The following is a 23183-nucleotide window of genomic DNA, read 5'->3' on the forward strand; positions in this document are numbered from 1 at the left end:
TTTTCACTTTTTCTTGCCTTTAAGAAAGATTTCTGGGGCCAGCACTAATGGCATAATGGGTAAGGCTACTGCCTACAGCGCCAGCATTCCCATATGGGTGCCAATTGGAGCCCCAGATGTTCCACTTCCAAGCCAGCTACCTGCTGGTGTCCTGGGAAAGCAGCAGAGGATGGCCCAAGTGTCTGGGCCCTTGTTACCCTTATGGGAGATATGAAAGAAGCTCCTGGCTATTGGCTTCAGATAAGCCCAGCTCTTGATGTTATGGCTTTGGGGGAGTGAACCAGCAGATGGAAGATCTCTTTCTCTGTCTTTCTCTAACAATGCCTTTCAAATAAACAAATAAATCTTTAAACAAAGAAAGATTTCACTTCACTTATTGGCTGTCTCTCTTGCCTTTCACCTTAATAGCTATACAAATAAGGTAAAACCACGGATTTGAAAATAGTTTAAGGGACTTTGCCTCCTAAATATTATTAAAATTTTCAAAAAATCTGCATACACATGAAATTAATTTACTGTCTCAAGATTAGAGCTTATATTCTGATAAACAAGTATTTGTTCACATTCATATGTAGTATACAAATAGAATCTTCCTAATTGCTGCAATATTAAAAGTGTTACTGTATCTTTTTTTTCTTCTTTTGTAAATTTTTACTTGATTATTTGAGAGACAGACAGAGGGAGAGCTGCCATCTGCTGGTTCACTTCCCAAATGCCTGTAATAGCCAGAACTGGGCTGGGCTGGAGCCAGGAACCAGGAACTCAATCCAGCGGACAGGCGACAACGATCTAACCATTTGAGCCATCACTTGCTCTCTTCCAGGGTTTGCATTAGCAGGAATCCAGAAGACTGAAACTCAAATCCAGACTCTCCAATATGAGATGCAGGCATCTCAACTGGTATCTAAACCTACTTAGGCCAACCACCAGTCCCCATTATTTTGCTTCAGCCCCTTTGGATGAGAACTGGAATGGACACTTCCTTACACTAAAAGAGAATGAACTTTTTTTCCCCCAGAGTTATTTTTTTAGTTGTGTAGTGCATGGTGCTATAGGGGAAGTTTAGATCATTTCTCAGACTAGCACTACCAGTCCTAGAGGGAACTTGAAAACTTAAATGAGTTTTAGGAATCAAACTGATACCAGTAATTTCTAAAGAAACTTCAAGTAACAAAATGAATCTGGCAATGGGTTTTTGGCTTAGTGATTGAAACATCACTTGGGACACCAGCATCCTATATCAGAGTACCTGGATCTGAGTCCCAGGTCTGCTCCCAATTCCAGCCTCCTTGATAATCTGCCCCCTGGGAGGCAGCAGTGATAGCTCCGATAGTTGGCTCCCTGCCACCCATGCGGGAGACACGCATTGCCATGGCTGCCGCAGGTTATTTGGGAAGTAAACCAGCAGGTAGGAAGTCTCTTTCTTTCCATCTCCGCAAACCACCTCCATGCTTCCATGTGTCTGCCTTTCAAATAAATTGTTAAACAGTAATAATAAGACCCATCTGCATTGCCTGTGCTCTCTCCCACCTGCTAGGGCCTCAGTGAATGTTTGGTCGTGGGGAGTCAGGTTGTAGGCCCTATGTTGACTTCTGGTGAGCAGCAGGGTAACTGGGCACTGCTGTGGTGGAGGTGATGAGTCCGACACATCAGCTCCTCAAGACAGGTGGCTCACTGGGGAAGTCAGGGAAGGGCCCACAGAGAAGTTAGTGTTCACACTGGCTGTGAAAGCAGGAGGTGAAGAACTTCATGCCTCAGGGGAGGGGAGACTCAGCAGATGGAGACCACTGCACTGTGAGGGCGCAGAGGGCCTCTGGACAAGCGCTCACTGGGGGATGGCACCCGCAGTAGGCTCTCTCTAAGATGGAAGGTTGTGTTAGTAGCTGAAGTATAACCTCAGTAATAGGAATTATTTTCACCGTCTTGGGGCTTTATTTCAACATTATCAATAACTTCAAAGTCGTGGATGACTGCACCCAACTTTAATGTCTGCAGAAGCATCGTAGTCTTTGATCTTTATGAGCCAAAGGTTTTCAAAGCTGAATTGGTGTCTTAGAACTGCAGATATCAACAGAACTTTGCATCTTTGGGCTTTTTGTTGCTTGTTTCTAGTCATGATGTGAAATTTAGATCTTTCAATACCAATCATTATAAAATCTTCGGGATTGTTTTTTTACTTAATACCATGTCATAATGCTAATAAGATTCATCCAGAAATTATTTATTGCTGCACTTTGTTTTGATTGTTATATAATATCCATGAAGTAGAGAGAAGCTCGATAAAGCAAGAACTTCTTTGAAAAAAACTTGTTAAAAAAATGACAAATCTCTGGTAAGACTGATAAAGATATAATTCAAGAGTATAATAAGGGGCCAGTGCTGTGGTGTAGCAGGTAGTCACCACCTGTAGTGCTGGCATCCCATATGGGCGCCAGTTTGAGTCCTGGCTGCTCTACTTCCAATCCAGCTCTCTGCTATGGCCTGGCAAAGCAGTGGAAAATGGCCCACGGACTTGGGCCCCTGCACCTGCTTGGGAAACCCAAAGGAGGCTCCTGGCTCCTGGCTTCGGGCTTTGGATTGGCTCATCCCCAGCCATTGTGACCGACTGGGGTATGAACCAGCGGGTGGAAAACTCCTGCTTCCCTCCCTCTCTCCCTCCCTCCCTCCCTCCCTCCCAACTCCCCTCCCGCCCTCTTTCCTTCCATCCCTCCTTCTCTGTCTCTGTCTCTTTCTCTTTCTCTCTCTCCCTCCCCCTCTCCCCTCCTGCCTCTGCCTTTCAAATAAATAAATAAATCTCTTTTTTTAAAGTATAATAGAGTCAGAGCTACAGGTAAATTTGAAGTTTAAAAAATAATTGAATGTCTTCAAAAATATATGCCCACAATTTGAACAAATATCTAGGGAAATATAACATACTAGAACGGATAAAAGAAAAGGAGGGAGAAAGGCCGGTGCTGTGGCGCAGCGGGTTAAAGCCCTGGACTGAAGAGCTGGCATCCCACATGGTGCTGGTTCTAGTCCTGGCTGCTCTTCTTCCAATCTAGCTCTCTGCTATGGCCTGGGATAGCAGTGGAAGATGGCCCAAGTCCTTGGGCCCCTGCACCCATGTGGGAGACCGGAAGAAGCTCCCGGCTCCTGGCTTCAGATTGGCGCAGCTCCAGCTGTTGCGGCCATCTGGGGAGTGAACCAGTGGATGGAAGACCTCTCTCTACCTCTCTCTGTAACTCTTTCAAATAAATAAAATAAAGCTTTAAAAAAAAAAAAAAAGAAAGGGAGGGAGAAAAGATTGAAAGAAATAGGAGTAGTGAGTAAAAATTTGTCCACAGAGAAGAATATAAGGTCTAGATATTTTACAGACAAATTTCACTAAACTTTTAATGAACATTTTTTAATTTTATCCAGACTTTTTCAGACACTAGAAAAAAGAGAACTCATGTGAACGTTCCTGAGACTAAAACTGGACAGAAATGTTATCAAAAAGGAAAATCAAAAGCCAGTGTCATTCATGAATATAGATACAAGAATCCTAATTAAAACATTAGTAAACAGAATCTAACAATATATTTTTAAATTGACCATGTTGAATTATCCAATGATTTTTTAATAATAAGAAAATCTGAAAAGAAAAGAAAAATCTGTTAATATATTTCAGCGGGGCTGGTGGTGTGGCCTAGCAGGTAAAGCCGCTGCTTGCAACACACGAGTGCCCGTTCATGTCCCAGATGCTCCACTTCTGATCCAGATCCCTGCTGATGGCCTGGGCAAAGCAGCAGAGGATGGCCCAAATACTTAGGTCTCTTCAGCCTGGCCCAACTGTTGCAGCCTTTTGGGGAGTGAACGGGCAGATGGAAGAACTCTCTCTCTCTCTCTTTCTGTAACTCTGCCTTGCAAATAAATGGGTATACGTATATAATCCCTTTAATAGATTAAGGAACAAAACCATTTGATCAACTCAGTAGCTGTGGGAAGTTACTGCTAAAAATCTGTGTTCATTCCTGTAAGTAAGTTAGAAAGAGACAGAAACTCCCTTCACTTAATGAGGAAAATCCTAAAGCAGATAGAATCCTAAATGAACAGACGTGAGAGTCGTTCCCTTTAGAGCCAGCCACCACGGATTCTGTCCCACTTGCCCCTCTTCCAGGCCAGCTCTCTGCTATGGCCCGGGAGTGCAGTGGAGGATGGCCCAAGTACTTGGGCCCTGCACCCCATGGGAGACCAGGAGAAGCACCTGTCTCCTGCCTTCAGATCAGTGTGATGTGCTGGCCGCAACGCGCCGGCCACAGCGGCCATTGGAGGGTGAACCAACGGCAAAGGAAGACCTTTCTCTCTGTCTCTCTCTCTCATTGTCCACTCTGCCGTCAAAAATAAAAAATCAGTCAATCAATCAATCAATAAAAATAGAGCCAGGCACCAGATGCTCCCCTTGCCTCTCTGCCCGGCGCTGGTTAGGAGTTTTGAGCAGTGCTGTGCGGCAAGACAAAGACTAGGAACACAGGCCGGTGCCACGGCTCACTAGGCTAATCCTCCACCTGCGGCGCCGGCACCCCTGGTTCTAGTCCCGGTTGGGGCTCCGGTTCTGTCCCGGTTGCTCCTCTTCCAGTCCAGCTCTCTGCTGTGGCCCGGGAGGGCAGTGGAGGATGGTCCAGGTGCTTGGACCCTGCACCCGCATGGGAGACCAGGAGAAAGCACCTGGTTCCTGGCTTCGGATTGGCGCAGTGCGCCAGCCATAGCAGCCATTTTGGGGGTGAACCAACGGAAGGAAGACCTTTCTCTCTGTCTTTCTCTCTCTCACTGTCTAACTCTGCCTGTCAAAAAAAAAAAAAAAAAAAAGACTGGGAACATAAAGATTGGAAAGACAGAAATGAGAAGAATGCTACATGAAACTCTTGCATTTCTCTACATCAGCCATAAGTAGCTTGTAAAAATTGATATCTATGACAGCATCAAAGAATACCAAGTATAAGTAATAAATTTGACAAAAATACAGTAGAGGGGCCGATGCTGTGGCGCAGCAGGTTAACACCCTGGCCTGAAGCACTGGCATCCCATATGGGTGCCAGTTCGAGACCCAGCTACTCCACTTCCGATCCAGCTCTCTACTATGGCCTGGGAAAGCAGTACAAGATGGCCCAAGTCCTTGGGCCCCTGCACCCGCGTGGGAAACCCAGAGGAAGTGCCTGGCTCTGGCTGTTGCAGTCAGCTGGGGAGTGAATCAGCAGATGGAAGACCCTCCCTCCCTCCCTCCCTCTCTCTCTGCCTTTCTCTCTGTCTCTCTTTCTCTGACTTTAAAATAATTAAATAAATCTTTAAAAAAAATACAGTACAGACCAGAGAAAATTATAAAACTTTATGAATGGGAAACGTAAAACTGGTAGTGTTTATGGAGAAATGGACCACATTTACAAAGAGCAGGGGTCAGCAGACTTCCCCTGTTTGAGCCTAGTGGTCTCAGCAGTTGGCCAGCGGATCACCAAGGAAGCATAGAGATGCAAACAAGTGGCTGTGGCTGTGTTCTTATTAAACTCTGTGCTGAAAAACAGCTGGGAGGCCATACTTTGCTAACCCCTGATACAGAGGACGAATTAGCATTATGGAGATGGTCCTTTCTTCCTAAAATGTACCCAAGAGTCAGTGTAATTCCAAGCAACATACTTTCATGATTCTTCATGGATATTGAAACAATTAGTAGGAGAATAAAGGACAAAAAATAACCAAGGTTCTTCTGGAGAAGGAAAGCAAGGACAAGTTCTTGCCATATAAGAAATCAAGATTTATTGTCAAAAAAAAAGGAAGGGGGAGTAGGAGGGGAGGGGAGGGCGGGAAGTTATGCTCTTAAAACTGTATGTACTACATACATGAAATATGTACCCTTTATATAAATAAAATAATAAAATTAGTTTTTAAAAAGGTAAAAACTAAACAATGACACCCCCCCCCAAAAGGAAGTCACGATTTGCTAAACTGTGAAGTAATTAGCGGAGAACTGGTGGGAGAATGGAGACTGATCCTGAGTGAGATGACCCAGAAACAGATGTGTGTGGAGCATTGGTGTGTGAGAGAAGTGCTCTGTCAGACCATGGGTAAAGGAGGGATTGTTGAGTAAGTAAAGTTGGGAAAAAAGATTATCCTTATGGCATTGGATTAAGTATAGAATATAATACACAGAAATCAGCTCCAGATAACTCCAATTCAGAAGGAAAAGTTAAAAACACATATAAAGAAATACAGGACGTGTGTCTCCACGTTTTGATTTTCATCTCTCTTACTCCTATTCTGCATCTCCTCCAACTGTGGACAAGATTCACTGGGTCAAATTACTGAGACCCTGGAACGCCACTGCTGGTAGCAGAGGGAGGGAGCATGGGAGAGATGGGACGTGTGTGACAATGGTGGGAGTGGGAGGCTCCTTCCAGGTCCCCAGAGCTTGACACTTTGACAGAGCAGAGAGGGAGGCCTCGGCAGACAGAAGCACTATGCTGAATATCGACTGCAAAACAAGACGAGGCATTTCTTCAGCAATAAAAGTATCATTAGTATATTGTTCTCCCATGGGATTCTGCTGAGATTCTGGCTTTTGTCTCTGGGTGGTTCAGTTTGGGTGCTGTTTGGGTAACTCTTTTCTCCCTTTTTCCTGAGGAAAGCCCTCATTTGCCCTCAGCAGAAATAGGAACATTCCAACAACCCAAAGAAATGTTAGGGCAGACTTGGACATGTCGCTCAGAGTCCCTGGAAACCTGCACTCCAGATATAGTTGGTGTTTGGTGCCCACACGTTCACTTTAATGATTTGCCCTGTAACAAGCCAGTCAAGAATTTCTGTGTCTTTCCAGCTGTGCACACCCGGATAGGGGTTTCCCAGGAAATCTGAGCAGGAATAGTCCCTGTGAAAACAAACCACCTCTCAAGGCAGAGCCTCCCTCTGAGCTCCTGTGGTGCCTTCATCCTGGCTCTCAGCTCCCCAGGGGCCTACAGAGGCCATCTTGCCTCTTTGGTCTTACGGTGCCTACCGGTGCGTATTCCATCCAACCTTGGCAGAAACTCTGCTGGGCCTTGTTAGAAGTGCTGAGCTTGTTTCCCCGCCATGGTTTTGCCCTTTTGGAAGGTTTGCTTGCACCCTGCCTGCAGCTTCAACAAAGGAGTTCACCTTGCTTACTAGTACTGGTGAGTACTAGTACTAGTAAGTAGATACAGACAACACACAGAGTGAAAAGAAACTGACTAGGGAGCACCATCGGTGTCCCAAGATAGCTTGGGCAGTTGGGGAGCTGTGTGCTGCCCTTAGAGTTAGGCATGACCATAGTGTAGCCATCGTTGGTCCAGCCTATGACTTGGTGTCTCTGGGACCAGGTTCCAGGAGTATCAGTCAGTGTCTCCTAGGGACGTTATGTAAGACACAGCTTTGTGCTTGGCTCAGTTCCGTGCGACTGTTCTGAAACACCAGCTGTGTGCTCTTCTGATACCAGCATCTCGCACGATGCTCACAGTCACGATCTAGGAAAATCATGGCAGTGATAAGGCAGAAGCATGCGGTTTGCTCTTCCCGGGATGCCAGGATCCTTGGCACAGGTGTGTGTTTGGTTCATGCATACCTATCATGCCAGCTGCCATGCTGCTCTTATTGGTAGGCGTAATCAGAGGGATGTCAGGCAGATGTTCCCAATAGACTAAGAGTGAGTGATCTCTGACAACTGTCATCTGTCATTCATTCATTGCCACCTGGGTGAGCCTTTCCCTTTCACAAAGTAATCATCAGTGTTTGGTTGTCTTCATTGCAGGTCACCCTAAAAAGTGGGTGCTGGCTAAAATGCCTGACACTGTCATTTCCTGTGCCTGCCTCAGAACCAGCGTCTCCATAAAGTTGCTGCTAGCTCTGTATAAGGCTTTTTGATACTTTAAGGTCTCAACCCAACCCAACACACTTCATACAAAGCCAGCTGTGGTTGGCCTTGAAAGTAGAGTGTTAATGCCACAGTGGATGCCTCTTGCTCGTGGAGCTGGCTTTCTCCTAACTCCATGGTAGTGCTCACCAGTAAGGCAGGAACTGCTCCCTTGAACTCAGAACTGCCTAGGAGTCCTCTAAATAGTGTGTGCCTTTCCAGTGTGAATCAAGAACACACATTTAAAGACCACGATCATCTTTCTCTGGTCCAGTGAAAGCTAGAAAGAGGCCAGGCTCCAGCTTTGAAAATGTCTAAAAGAACGACACTGTAGAATTCTCTTTGGTGAAACAGCGCCTTGGTTTTTGCATGAATTAGTAATTGTCAGGTCACCAAATGATGTCTATACACAGTTCTAGCCTCAAAGTAAGCTTCTCACGATGACTAATCAACCATAGGTTGCATTGAGTTTTGCTTAGAAATTTAGGTCCATCTCAGAAGAGGATTTCTGATCTGTATTATCTAATGAATCCACACTTTGTTGGTTCCAAAATCAGTTTGCACTCCAATAATGAGGGGGAAGAAGAGCCCAAGGATGAATGGCTTTGTTCTCCTATTTCACTAAGGGAGTTGGAGCCCAAGGGAGCAGAGAAGCAAGGATGGAGATGGCCACCAAGTGTGCTGCCATGGCAGGTGCCAGAGAAAGGACAGGAGGGAAGGTGCTGGTGGCACCTTCATGAGAACCCCTGGACCCCACAGAGGGCTGATGGCCGTGAGAGCAATGGAAAGACTGAGGGGTGTGAACTGGTGTCGTAGAGGTGTCTGGATCAGAAGGAGAATGTGTTTTCTCCTTGTGGAAATTTGGGCTTAATGTAAAGGCAATCTGAATAACTAAGGGCCACTGGGAACTGAGAATGTGGTCTTCACTGTTTGTATTCAGCTTTCTCCATTACCATGAATTTCATAAGGGATGCCGTTACCAGTTCAGGGTAGACTCTTATCAGAGGAATTGCAGTTCAGATACAAAACCCTATTTGTTTGTTTGTTTGTTTGTTTGACAGAGTTAGTGAGGGAGAGAGAGAGAGAAAGGTCTTCCTTCCGTTGGTTCACCCCCCCAAATGGCTGCTACAGCTGGCGCTGCGCCGATCCGAAGCCAGGAGCCAGGTGCTTCTTTCTGGTCTCCCAAGCGGGTGCAGGTGCCCAAGCACTTGGGCCATCCTCCACTGCACTCCCTGGCCACAGCAGAGAGCTGGCCTGGAAGAGGGGCAACCGGGACTATAACCCAGTGTGCCGGCGCCGCAAGGCGGAGGATTAGCCTAGTAAGCCACGGTGCCGGCCTAAAACCCTATTTTTATATACAACTCAGGGCTCACAGATTCTAGCTAGCCTAGTGACGCTCAGTGAAAGAGCCATTGATACAGCCAGAGTTCCCCGTGTGGGGTCCAAGTGAGAGAGAGAGACTGAATAGCAGGACCAGGAAACCCATGCGTGCTTATGAGTTCAGATTCAGATCTTTGCTGAAATTGCTGACTTTGCTTTCTGTTTGTCCTGTGCTGTTCCTTTGGCTCACAACTCATTCCTTTTCCTCAACATAAGCAATAAATAAAAGCAAATTAACTTATAACTTGCTTGTAAGTCTGCATATCTGTGGCCTATGTTTTTCTCCATGCTTTAATAAGATCTTTTTTATTTGTCATTTACTTATTTGAGAGGCAGAGTTAACAGACAGAGAGAGGGAGAGATCGAAAGGTCTTCCATCATCTGGTTCACTCCCCAGATGACTGAAATGGCCAGAGCTGAGGTGATCCAAAGCCAGGAGCCAGGAGCTTCTTCCAGGTTTCCCACATGGGTGCAGGGACCCAAACACTTGGGCCATCTTCCGCTGCTTTCCCAGGCCACAGCAGAGAGCTGGATTGGAAGTGAGCAGCTGGGACATGAACTGGTGACCATATGGGATGCCAGCGCTGCAGGCGGAGTCTTAGCCTGCACTACTTGCTCCAAAATGGGAGTATCTAATTAGAATGCCACCAAGATCCTTTCTTGTTGCAAAATCCTGGGATCTGTTTGAGGTCACGTGTAGTGCACTTGTAATGTAGGTAAAGACACAGATTTGTGGGAGTTAAAGTCCGTGGCCTGAAAGAGCCAGGCCTTCAGGGTACCTGCAGTACTTCGCTGCTGCTGAGGTCCAGGGTGAAACGTGATTCCTGGAGGCGTTCCCATTTCTATGTGTCCATGGTGCGGCTTATACAGAGCAGACTTTCCACCTCACCGTAGAAAACAGTGCTGTCTGAATCCATTTGTGCTGCTATAACGAAAAATCCCATAGACTGGATAACTGATGAGAGACAGAAAAGTCTTCCCTGGAGTTCTGGAGGCTGAGCAGTCCGAGGTCAGGGGTCCGCTTGTGGCCAGGGCCTCTGTTCTGGGGCAGCTGTGGCAGAGCGTGGGGAGGCCGCAGAGGGTGAGGGCCTCTGCAGAAAGCCCTCTGTGAGGTGTTCACCACCACCCGCCACCCCGGTGGAACCCTTGTGGCCGCGTCGCCTCTCAGAGGTCCTCCTCCTAATCCTGGGACAGTGGCTTCCAAATTTGCACGTGAGATGGGGAGATGGGGCAGGGCATTCGTACTACAGCACATGGCTTCTTTGCATCCTTCTGCCTGGCGCCCCTTTACCATCAGCAAAGGGAAGAAAAAGCTCACAAAACACGGTGCACGCATCCTGCTTTTTTAAAAAGTGATTTGACTCCCTGAGCTCGGATGGTTTCTGCTTTTATTTTTACTGACCCTCTGGTTATATCGACTGTTCTGAGTTACAGACTTTTATTTTTCCTCAACACTGAAATTAAACAGTTCTGACAACAGCTGTTTCAGTTGTGTGCCTTTTGTTACGGCCACAGAAGTTCGTGGTAACTAACCCCTGACTTACATCTCCTGCTTCCTTTTCGCTTCCACATCCACTTGTTAAAGTACATACAGGCACACCAGTGCTGTGCATGCAAACACACACACACACATACACACACACACACGGTGGCTCACTCACTCACACACTCCTGTTGCTCCGCCATTCCCCTGTAGTGTTAGGGAGCTGTCAGATTTTCAGCAAGGTGATCGTAAAGTGCCTCATGATGAGCAAAGAGCCTGCCAGATGTCATAAAAAATACAGCTCCCAGTAAAGCAATGAGTCGAAACCTGCAGCAGGTCCTGCCTCTGCCTCCCTCGTCAGGGAACACGCTCGGTCTCAGGGTCACACTCCATAACCTTCCTCCTTTGTGGTTAAAAGTCTGTTTTGTAGCTCAGAATACAAGCTGAATCTTAGTTACTGTCCTCATGCATTGTACAACCCCCTTAGGATGCAGAGCAAGAAGCTTAGGGCCATAAATTAAGGCTGAGTTGTGTTCCTTCTGCTGGGCTGCTGCTTTCATGGTTTTTTTTTGTTTGTTTGTTTGTTTTTGTTTTTTTTTTTTTAGATTTATTATATTTATTCAAAAGGCAGAGTGACAGAGAAGTGGAGACCTGCTGGTTCATTCCCCAAGTGGCCAGAGCTACCATCCAGGTCTCCCACGTAGGTACAGGGGCCCTGGGACTTGGGCCATCTTCTACTGCCTTCCCAGGCACATTAGCAGGGAGCTAGATCAGAAGCAGAACAGCCAGGACTGGTACCTGCACTCAGATAGGGATGCTGGTGTCACAGGTGGCGGCTTAACCCAGTGCACCACGACGCCAGCCCCTCTGTCAGGCTTCTTACACCATGCTAAGTAAATCACTTGGCCTTTCTGCGGGTCACACTCCCATCACGTGACCTGAGAGTTCATCAGAGCCTTGTGGAGACCAGGGCCTAAGAAGTGGCTCCCAGTCTCCCTGAACCAGGGGTCTGGGGTGAGGGGAGGGTGCCAAGAGCAGCCGGGGCTTCATGCCGCTGACTGAGCAGAAGTTTCTGCTTGACGAAACACCAGAGTTCTGTGCTACCAGACTTTTTAAAACCTTAAAATAATGCAGAGGTTAGCACTTTTAGAGTTTAGAATCCACTAAAAATACTATGTCAAACATACTAACACACCTCATTCAGCAAAATAAGTCTCACTGATTACCGTGCCGTTCAGCCTTGAGATTTACCTGCCTGCCAGGTTGGTTACTACTGATTATTCATGTCTGAAAAAATCTGTCTTACATTTTGTCATTGTGCTTTTGGGGAAAGATACAGAAATATGTTCTTACTCAGCAGGGAAGGGAATAATGTCTTCATGAGCTCAATGGTCAGTCTTACCAAGTTTCAAAGTAATTTTTGCAGTCACCACAAAAACTTGATAGTGTAGGCCACTGCTCAGCTGCTTTGGGAACCTTCACAACAGTGAGCACTGCGGGTGAGGTACAGGCCCACCTCCTATTCACAGGGAAGGCAACAGAATCCTGGGAGCCTGCTGGGTCTCTTATCTGATAAAATATATTTCTGGTAAGTCAGATTTTCTTACTGGCATAGAAGCCAGTGCTCATGTTCTTTTTCTGCCTTTTCCTTATCTGTCTGTTCAGGTCAGTCAGCAGGTAGTTGTTTTAATATTGACTTACTCTTATGCTACCTTACCAAGGATTTGAATAGCAGCGATATTTTAATGCAGTTGCTAATTTAGCAATGTAATATGCCACCGCATGGTAGAAGTCAATTCTATGTGTATAAATCAGTACTTCCTTGTCTGAAACCTAATGAAAAACTATTCATTTACTAAAGATGAGAGTCAACTAAAATATGAGAGTAACTAAAAATATCCCACTTATCCCCTTTGAACTTGAATTACATAAATTCAGAAATTCTGCATGACAGCTAACCTATCCCATTGATTACAAAATAATCAAGAGACTTGTTACTTAAAACATAGGCTGCTTTGTCAATAAAATCTTCCTAAAGAGGAAAGAGAGCAACAGTTTGTTTTTTTTTTTTAAATCTGGAAAAGAGTCTTTTGAAATAAATAAAGACAGAACTTACTGCAGTAGATTATTAGCAAAGTACTAGGGAATGTCCCCCTCTGTGATGTTTCACTTTCCATAAATGGTGTGAATACACCTGAGTTTTATAAGTACTTGCGAAATAAACAATTTTTGTAAAGTCTCATATTTCCTAGAAGTGCCACAGCATTTTTATGTGCAAATTTTAAGTGAGTTTAGTGTACTTTTGCTTTGAGAATATTTTTAAATGAAAAAAAAAACTAAGTTAAAGCAACACATGCTTATTGTAATTAATCAGAATAATACAGAACTATATAAATCAAAAACTAGAAGTCACCCTTGGGTGACTGTAGACATTTGGTATGTGTCCCTCCAGCTGTTTTTCTTACCTTGTATGTGTGTGCTTGTATGTGTTATTTGGAAGTTACTGAAAAATAGGGTCATATATAAGGCCATATGGTTCTGTCAGTTAACAGGCCAACAATGATCTGAAAATATTAAGCAGAAAATTCTAGAAATAACCAAGTCTTTAAGTTTTAAATAACTCACATTGAAATAATAGCTCTACTTTATTATTAGTTATTAACAATAATTTCTTACTATGCCTAATTAATAACTAATAAATGGTCAATTCTCCAAGACATAATAGTGCTTAATATGTGTGTGACGGGCCGGCGCCGCGGCTCACTAGGCTAATCCTCTGCCTGCGGCGCCGGCACCCCGGGTTCTAGTCCCGGTTGTGGCGCTGGATTCTGTCCCGTTTGCTCCTCTTCCTGTCCAGCTCTCTGCTGTGGCCCAGGAGTGCAGTGGAGGATGGCCCAAGTGCTTGGGCCCTGCACCGGCATAGGAGACCAGGAGAAGCACCTGGCTCCTGGATTTGGATCAGTGCCGTGCGCCGGTCGTGGCACACTGGCTGCAGCGGCCATTGTGGGGTGAACCAACAGAAAAAAAGGAAGACCTTTCTCTCTCTCTTTCTCTCTCTCTCTCTCTCCCCCACTGTCCACTCTGCCTGTCCAAAAAAAAAAAAATGTGTGTGACAAACAGCACCAAAATACATGAGGCAAAAACTGAAAATAGTAAGGAAGAGTAGATTAATCTGTTATAGTGGGAATTTTCAGTATACCTCAATCAGAAGTGGACAGATCCAGCTGACAGAAAATCAGTAGACACAGTTAAATTCAACAGCACCATAGGTCAATTGGATATAAATGGCATCTATGGACTGTTTTATCCAATAACAGCAGGTTACACATTCTTCTCAAGATCATTTGGAAAACTCACCAAGACAGACCACATTCTGGGTCCTGAAACACACATTAACAACTTTAACAGAATATAGAAATCCTACAGTGTCTCCTTTCAGGCCACAATAATATTAAAATAGAAATCGATAACAAAAATATAGCTGGAAAATTCTAAAAATCCTTGGAGGATAAGCAACACGCTTATTCTGGATCAAAGAGGAAATCTCAGGAGAGGGGCCAGGATTGTGATGCAGTGGGTTAAGCCATTAATGCCTGAGATGCCAGCATCGCATATGAGCTCCAGTTCCAAGTCCTGGCTGCACTGCTTCTGATCCAGCTCCCTGCTGATGCAAATGCCTGGGCCCCCTGCCACTCAACATAGGAGGCCTGGATGGAATTCCAGGCTCCTGGTTTCAGCCTGGCCCAGCACCAGCTGTTGTGGCCCTTTGGGGAGTCAACCAGCAAGTAGAAGGTCTCCATCTCGCTCTCTCTTTCTGTAATTCTGCCTTTCAAATAAATAAGTCAATCTCTAAAACAGTGAATTCTCAGGAGAAATTATAAGATATTTGAGACTACATGAAAATGCAGCTTACAAAAATTTGTGGGATACAGTGAAAGCAATGCTTAGAGGAAATGTAGTATTAGAAAAGAAGAAAGATTTTAAGTCATTAATCTAAGCTTCCCCCTTAGCAAACTAGAAAAAGAACAAACTAAATCCAGAGTAAGCATAAAAAAATAAAAATAAAAAGGGCAGAAATTAATGAGATTGAAAGCAGGAAAACAACTAAACCAAAAGTGAGTACTTTCAAAAGACAAAAATAATAAATAATAAACTCTAGGCATGCTAAGAAAGGGATAAGATACAAATTAAATTAATAATATCAGAAATGAAAGGGGAGACATCACTACTGATCCCACAGACATTAAAAGGATAATAAAAGAATAGTATGAATAACTCTTCCCACAAATTTGAAGTAGACAATGTGTAAGATCAGGTTTTTTAATTCCACATAGGAGTAAGGAAGGTCTTACAGTGTTTGTCTTTCTGGATCTGGCATTTTTCACTTTACAAAAAGATGTTTAGGTCCATACATGTTGTCAAAATTAACAAAATTTCATTTATTTTTGTCTTCTTATACTCCATTGTGGATATGTACCACATTTTCTTTATCCATTCCTTCACTGATTGGCATTTAGGTTGATTTCATAGCCTGGCTATTATAAATAGTACTACAATAAACACTGAAGTGTAAGTGTCTCTTCAGGATAACTGATTAATTTTCTATAGGTACACATCCGGTAGCAGGATTACATGGTAGCTCTATTTTTAATTTTTAAAGAAATGCCCATGCTATTTTCTGTAATGGCTGTACTAGTTTACATTTCTACCAACATGTGTAAAGAGTTTAGCTTTCTCCACATTCTTGCCAGCATTTCTTACTTTTTATTTATTTGATAATAGCCTTTCTAAGTGGGATAGGTGATATCTAGTTGTAGTTTTGATTTGCATTTCCCTCATGGTTAATAATGTTGAACATTTTTTTCATATATTTGCTGCCCATTTGCATATCCTCTTTTGAGAACTGTTTACTCAGACCTTTATCGCATTTCAATATTGGATTGTTTGGGCTTTTTCTCTTGAGTTGTGTAACTTATAAATTGTAGATATTACAACTGTAATAATTGTCAGCTGTAGAGTTTGCAGATATTTTTTCCCACTCAGTAGGCTGTCTCTCAACTCTGTCAATTATTTTCTTTGCTATACAGGAACGTTTAGCTTGATGTCTCATTTGTCAGTTTTTGGTCTTGTTGCCTGTGCTTTTAGGGTCATGTCCAAAAAAATCTATGCCCTGGCCAATATCCTGAAGTACTTCCATTATTTTTTTTTCTAGTAGTTTCATGGTTTCAAGACTTACATTCAAGTCTTGAATCCATTTTATGGTTTGATTCTTGTGTGAGATGAGAGATGAAAGTTGAGCGTAGAACAGTGGTTACATGGGCTGCAGAGAGTAAGGGAAGTGGGAGGGAAGAGTTTGGTCAACAGATACACATGCTACAATCAAATAAGTGGAGGTGTTGTGGTATTTTATTACATAATAGGGCAAATATGTATATATATATATATGTTATGTGTTATATAATGTATATGTTATATGTGTTTATGCATAATGTATGTTATATATATATAATGTAATGCAGATATCAAAATAGCCAGAAGAGAGGATTTTTAATTACCATAAAGAAATGATAGAAGTTTAAAGTGATGGTTTTGCTAATTAACATGATTTGATCATTATACAATGCATGAGTAAAATATCACCACTATACTCTGTAAATGTTTCAGTTTTTAAAAAATTACTGGAGCAAACATTTAACCTAGGGTTTAGATGCCAGACAAGGAGCCTGTGTCCCACACTGGAGTGCCTTGGATTGTGTTCCAGCTCCTGATTCAGCTTCCTCCTAATGCAGACCTGGGAGGTAGCTGGCAATGGCTCAAGTAGTTGTGTTCCTGCCACTCACATGGGAGACCTGGTATGCATTCCCCAATCCTAGTTTTGGCCTGGCTCAGCCCCAGCTGTTCTGAGCCATTTGGTGAATACACAATGATAGGAGGAGCTATCCTTCTCTCAAAAAGATAAACATAAAAAAATTACGAAATTGACAAAATTAAAGTTTAGTACAATAACTCTCCCAAAGAACAAATTCTATAAAGACAAGAAAAAAATGACTGCTGTAGAAGTCAGATTATGATTAACACTAAGGAGAAAGAAGGCAGCATGTGAACAGCCTCAGGACTATAATCAATTTCTTGACCAGAGTAATGGTTTTGTGGGTGTTCGTTTTCTAATAATACATTAGGCTGATCATCTGGGAGGGGGTTACATTTTTTGGCATGTGTATTTAATTTTCCAATGCAAGAAAAAGGGAAGGAAGACAGGAAAGAGATTATTTGAATAGCCTGTATCTACTAAAGCTATTGAATCAATAATTGATAACCTTCCAGGTGCCTGCATTGTGACACAGCAGGTGCCAGTTTGAGTCCCAGCTGTTCTGCTTCTGATCCATGTCCTTGATGATCTACCTGGGAAGCAGTAGAGGACAACTCAAGAACTTAGCTCCTGCCACCCAAATGAGAGATCCAGATGGAGTTCCTGGCTCCTGGCTTCAGCCTTGCCCAGCCCCAGTGTTGTAGACATTTGAGAAGTGAACCAGCAAATGAACAATTCTCTCTCTCTCTCTGTCTCTGTCTCTGTCTCTGTCTCTCTCTGTCTCATTCGGCCTTTCAAATAAATAAATAAATCTTTAAAAGAAGTAATCCAAATAGAAAGCAACAGGCGTTAGAATCACTGGTGAATCTATGAAACTTTTGAGGGAAAAACTATTTAGGTTCTCTCTAATCTTCTCTATTGGAGGATATAAGTAGAGGGAAAATTCCCTAACTTACTCTATGAGGCTAACATTACCCTACTACCAAACCTAGACAAGGATATTACCAGCAAAACCACAGACTAATACCCATCATGAGCCTAGAAGCAAAAATTTTCAACAAAATATTAACAGTCTAGTCCAACAATGTATAAAGCGAATTATACACAATGACCAAGGGGGCTTTATCCCAGTGATGCAAAGCTGGTTCAGCATTTGAACCAATTAATGCAGTTCATCCCATGAATGAGCTAAAAAACAAAAATCATATGATCATATCAGTAGGAACAAAGAAAAGAAAATATGACAAAATTCAATCTTTTCATGATTAAAAACTCAGCAAGCTAAGATTAGAGAGGAACTGAACACCTACAAAGCTCCACTGCTAACGCTGTGCTAGAAGCTTTCCTCCAAGAACACAAGAAAGCAAGCAGGTTCCCCTCTCGGTTCTCCTTTTCTGTAATGTTAGGAGTCCTAGCTCATGCAGTCGCAAAAGAAACATAAGGTATCCAGTTTGGGAGGGAAGCTAAGATTGTCTTTGTTTGCAAATGACATGAAATTTGTGAAGAAAATCTAAAAGGATTAACTAAGTAAAAAAATTCTTGAAACTAATGAGCAGTTATAGCCAAGTTGTAGGGTATATGGTTAATATAAAAAAAAGTCAATTGTTACCAGTAATGCACAGCTGGAATTTGAAATTAAAAACAATGCCATTTATTTTAGCACCAAAAAAAAAAAAAAAAAACCACCTGAATTACCTAACAAATCTAACAAAGTATATAGCAAAGCTATAGAGGAAAACTATAACACTGATAGAAGCAATAAAAAAAAATAAATGGGAGAAATACTCATGTTCTTGTATAGTAGGGTGAGGATTTTTTTCTCCAGGAGGTATTTGGATATTTATAATATCATTTGTAGATGATTCAAAATTTCCAACTTGAAAATTAGGCTGCTGTAGATTTATTGAGTTTTGAGTCTTGCCATGGTTGCCTCAGCAGGGCCAGACCAAATGATTTCTCAGACCATGTATGGCATGCAGGCTGGACATTCCCCACTCCTGATATATAGGAGGACTCAGTATGTTAAGATGTCAGTTCACACATTAGTCTATAGATTTAACACAATGCTCATCAAAATTGCTGCACGTTACTTTGTGGATATAGTCAAACTGACTCTGAAGTTTATATGGAATGGCAAAAGATCCAGAATAGCCAAAACACTGTTGAAGGTGAGGGACAAAGTTGGAGGACGGATAACTACCCAACTTCAAGACTTAGTATAAAAGTCTAGGGGCTGGCACTGTGGCATAGCAGGTAAAGCCTCCACCTGTAGTGCCAGCATCCCATATGGGTGCGGTTCGAGTCCTGGCTGCTCCACTTCCAGTCCAGCTCTCTGCTATGGCCTGGGAAAGCAGTGAAAGATGGCCCAAGTCCTTGGCCCCCTGCACCCACATGGAAGACCGGAAGAAGCTCCTAGCTCCTGGCCTCAGATCGACGCAGCTCTAGCCATTGCGGCCCTCTGAGGAATGAACCAGTAGATGGAAAACCTCCCCCCCTCCCCGCTTTAGCTTCTCTGCAACTCTGCCTTTTTTTTTTTTTTTTTTTGACAGATAGAGTTAGACAGTGAGACAGAGAGAAAGGTCTTCCTTCCATTGGTTCTCCCCCCAAAATGGCCGCTACAGCCGAAGCTACGCCGATCTGAAGCCAGGAGCCAGGTGCTTCTTCCTGGTCTCCCACATGGGTGCAGGGGCCCAAGCATTTGGGCCATCCTCCACTGCCTTCCCGGGCCACAGCAGAGAGCTGGACTGGAAGAGGAGCAACCGGGACTAGAACCCGGCACCCATATGGGATGCCGGTGCCACAGGCAGAGGTGCAGCGGGTTAGGCTGCAGGCCTCTGTAACTCTGCCTTTTAAATAAATCTTTTAAAAAATAAAAGTATGGTAATCCAGACAGTGTGGTGTTGGTGAAAGAACAGACAACTAGATTGAGAGAACAGCATGGAGAACGCAGCAAGAAATAGACATAAGTGTATTCAGCTGCCCTTTGACAGAGGAGCAAAGACAATACAGTCAAAAAAGAGTCTTGGATCACAGACCTAAATGAAAAACATAAACTATAAAACTCCTAGAATTTAACATAAGCAGGAAATCTAGATGATGTTGGATATGGTCATGACTTTTTTTTTTTTTTTTAAGATTTTTACATTTTATTTTAAAGTCAGAATTACAGAGAAAGGGAGAGACATCTTTGATCTGCTGGTTCACTCCTCAGATGGCCTCAATGGCCAGGACCAGGCCAGGCTGAAGCCAGGAGCCTCTTCCGGGTTTCCAACACAGGTGCATGGGCCCAAGGATTTGAGCCATCTTCTGCTTTCCCAGCTGCTTTAGCAGGGAGCTGAATCGTAAGTAGAGCAGGGGACTTCAACTTGGGCATGGCAGCCTAACCCGCTGCACCACAGTGCTGGCCCCGTGATCATGGCTTTTAAGATACAGCACCAGGGACCGGCACTGTGGCACAGCTGGCTAAAGCCACAGCCTGTAGTGCCACCAACTCATATGGACACTGGTTCAAGTCCTGGCTCCTCCACTTCCAATCCAGCTTCCTGCCAGTGTGCCTGAGAAAGCAACATAGGATGGCTGAAGTCCTTGGGCCCCTGCACTCATGTGGGAGACCTGCAGGATGCTCTTGGCACCTGATTTCGGCCTGGTCCATCCTGGGTCGTTTGCAGCCATTTGGGGAGAGAACCAGCGGATGGAAAAACCTTTTATCTATCTATCTATCTATCTCTGTCTCTCTCTGTAACTCTGCTTTTCAAATAAATAAATCTTTAAAAAAAGATACAACACCAAAGGCATGATCTATGAAAGAAATAACCAATAAACTGAACTTCATTAAAATGTAAAACGTACACTCTATGAAACACACCATGAAGAGCAACACAAGTCACAAACTGTGAAAAATATTTACATAAAAAATCTGATAAAGCATTCCCATCAAAAATTACAAAGAGCTCCTAAAAATCAGCAATGTGAAACAAACAACCAATTGAAAAATTGGCCTGAACAAGCACCTCACTAAAGAACATATGCAGATGGAAATTAAGCATATGAAAAGATGCTTGATGTCATATATCATTGAGGAATCAGATACCACTCCATATCTATTGGAATGGCCAAAATCCAGAACACTGACAACACCAAATGCTGACAAAGATGTGGAGCAACAGGAATCTCATTCATTGCAAAATGCTTGCAAGCCACTTTTACATAGAAATGCAGATGGTACAGCCACCATGGAAAACAACATGGCAGTGTCCTACAAAGCAACACATACTCACATGATCTTACTGTTGTGCTTTTCATGTAACCACATGAGTTGAAAAGTTATGTCCATTTGGATGTTTATAGCACCTTTATTCATAATTGTCAAAACTTGGAAGCAATCAGGATATCCTTTAGTAGGTGAATGGATAAAAAAAAAAGTCTTGTTTATACAGACAATGAAATGTTCTTCAGCACTAGAGAGAAATGAGCCATCAGGCCAGTGGTTAAGAAACAGCCTGAGATGCCTGTATTCCACATTGGAATGTCTGGTTTTCAGTCCAGACTTCACTTCCAATTCCAGCTTCCTGGTAATGTGCACCCTGGGAGATAGCAGATGAGGGCTGGAGTACTTGGGTCTCTGCCACCCAACTGGGAGACCCAGACCCAGTCCCTGGCCCCTGGCCTTGGCTTGGCCCAGCAGCGCATTTCAGGAGTGAACCAGCAGATGGAAGATCTGTCTCTGACTTTATCTCTCCTGCTATCTGTCTGTCTGTCTGTCTGTCTGTCTATCTCTGCCTTTCAAGTAAATTTTTTAAAGTTTTAAAAGACATGAAGGAAACATAGTGCATACTAAGTGAAAAGAAGGCAGTCTGAGAGTCCTGCATGCTGTGTGACTCCAGCTGTGACATCGTGAGAAGGGCAGGACTCCGGATGCAGCACAGCCGTGATTGCCGGGGGCCACGGGGGAGCGAGACTTGCAGGACACTGAGGCTATTCTGCATGGGTCTGTAATGGTGACACACGTCCTTAGACATTTATTCAAACCCATGGGGCATACAGGGCCATGAGCAGAGCCCAACGTGAGCTGTGGACTTGGGTGACGGTGGTTAATCCAGGTCCCTCGACGGTAACAAATGTTGACAGTGAGAGTTGTACCTGTTTGGGGTTTGGGGCAGAGTATTCTGGAGCTCTCACTTCCTGCTCCATTTTGCTGTGACCCTAAAACTATGCTAAAAAAAAAAAAAAGTCTGTTAGTGTTATGGTGAGAAAGAAAGAAATATAAGATAGTCAACTTATAATAATCATTAAAAAAGAAAAAATAGTCTAAACAGTTTCTAGCCTTCGCTGTTTTTCTCTCACGACTAGAACCCTACCTCCTATTACAGTGCCTTGCATGTAGTGGAGGTAGTAGCAGTCATAGCTAAATGCTGGAACAGGAGATGTAGTGATGGATTAGGCACTGCTCTACGTGTTAGCTCACTTACACTTCACAGCGACCCTTGGAAGGAAACGCTCAGTCTCACTTTACAGATGAAGAAACTGAGCAACAGGAAGCAAGTTGCGCAAATCCGCGTAACTGGAAAGTGGCAGAAGCGGACCATGCACCCAGCAGTCTGGCCCCAGCGCTTTGCTCTGCACCACTGATCCATACCAGTTTTCCTCGTAAACTGAGTGAGTGAGTGAGTGAGTGAGTGCGTAAATGAATGCAATCAGAAAAGGGCTCTTGTGGGTTCTCGCCTCCAAGGTGACAGAGAAGGAGCTGCAGCCGTATGCACCCTGTTTCCTGCACAAACTGCTCGATGCATGCCCAAGGACAATGTCAATAAGTTCATTCAAAGCACAGCAGAGGCCGCAGCCATCACAGACATTCCCGAAGCCAGGGTCTTGGACGCCGACGTGCTTTCCAGGCTGGAAGTGAGGCCGCCTTGCTGTGTGAGCTCTGCCATTCACAACAAGGTGACCAGAGTCAATCTTGTGAAGCCCAGAAAGGCCAAGCACCACCACCCCGGGTTCCATCTGCTGGCGCTGCCTGATGGCCTCCACCAAAGCCCACATAAGGAGCTAAAGGCAAACTCTCCTCTGGAAAAATAAAGTGGAAACCAAGGCTTTTCTGAAAAAGGAACACTTCGTGTAACATTATGAGTCCATTTTTATTTTTAAAATGTGTGTACACTGCCCAAACGTTTGACAGTAACAATTTATAAACTGGTAAAGCTGCCCAGTGGACTTGGAGACAGTGGTGGGAAAAACAAGTTATAGCTGGGGCCGGCTCTGTGGTGTAGTGGATCAAGCCATCCCCTACAGTGTCAGCATCCCATATGGGCACCTGTTCGAGTCCCCAGCTGCTCCACTTCCCATCCAGCTCTCTGCTATGGCCAGGGAAAGCAGTAGAAGATGGTCCAAGTGTTTGGGCCCCTGCACCGGCGTGGGAGACCCAGAAGAAGCTCCTGGCTTCAGATCGGCTCAGCTTCGGCCATTGTTGCCATTTGGGGAGTGAACCAGTGGATGAAAGACCTCTCTCTCACTCGCTTGCTCACTCTCTACCTCTCTCTAAGCTGCCTTTCAAATAAATAAATAAATATTTTTTGAAAATAGAACGAGTTAGATCTACTTGGGGTTGCACCTGTGATTCCCACACATGTGTTGAGCAA

General features: G+C 44.0%; 1 protein-coding gene across 4 annotated transcripts in view; it reads left to right on the forward strand.

Annotated features, from left to right (window-relative positions):
* The window catches only part of WWC2 (WW and C2 domain containing 2), a 262176-nt gene that overhangs the window by 228597 nt on the left and 10396 nt on the right, over positions 1-23183 (forward strand). The gene's annotated exons all lie outside the window — the stretch shown is intronic.

The sequence above is a fragment of the Oryctolagus cuniculus genome, chromosome 2 (assembly GCF_051225735.1).
Source record: "Oryctolagus cuniculus isolate XC-2025 breed Fujian yellow rabbit chromosome 2, ASM5122573v1, whole genome shotgun sequence".
NCBI classification, from domain to species: Eukaryota; Metazoa; Chordata; class Mammalia; order Lagomorpha; family Leporidae; genus Oryctolagus; species Oryctolagus cuniculus.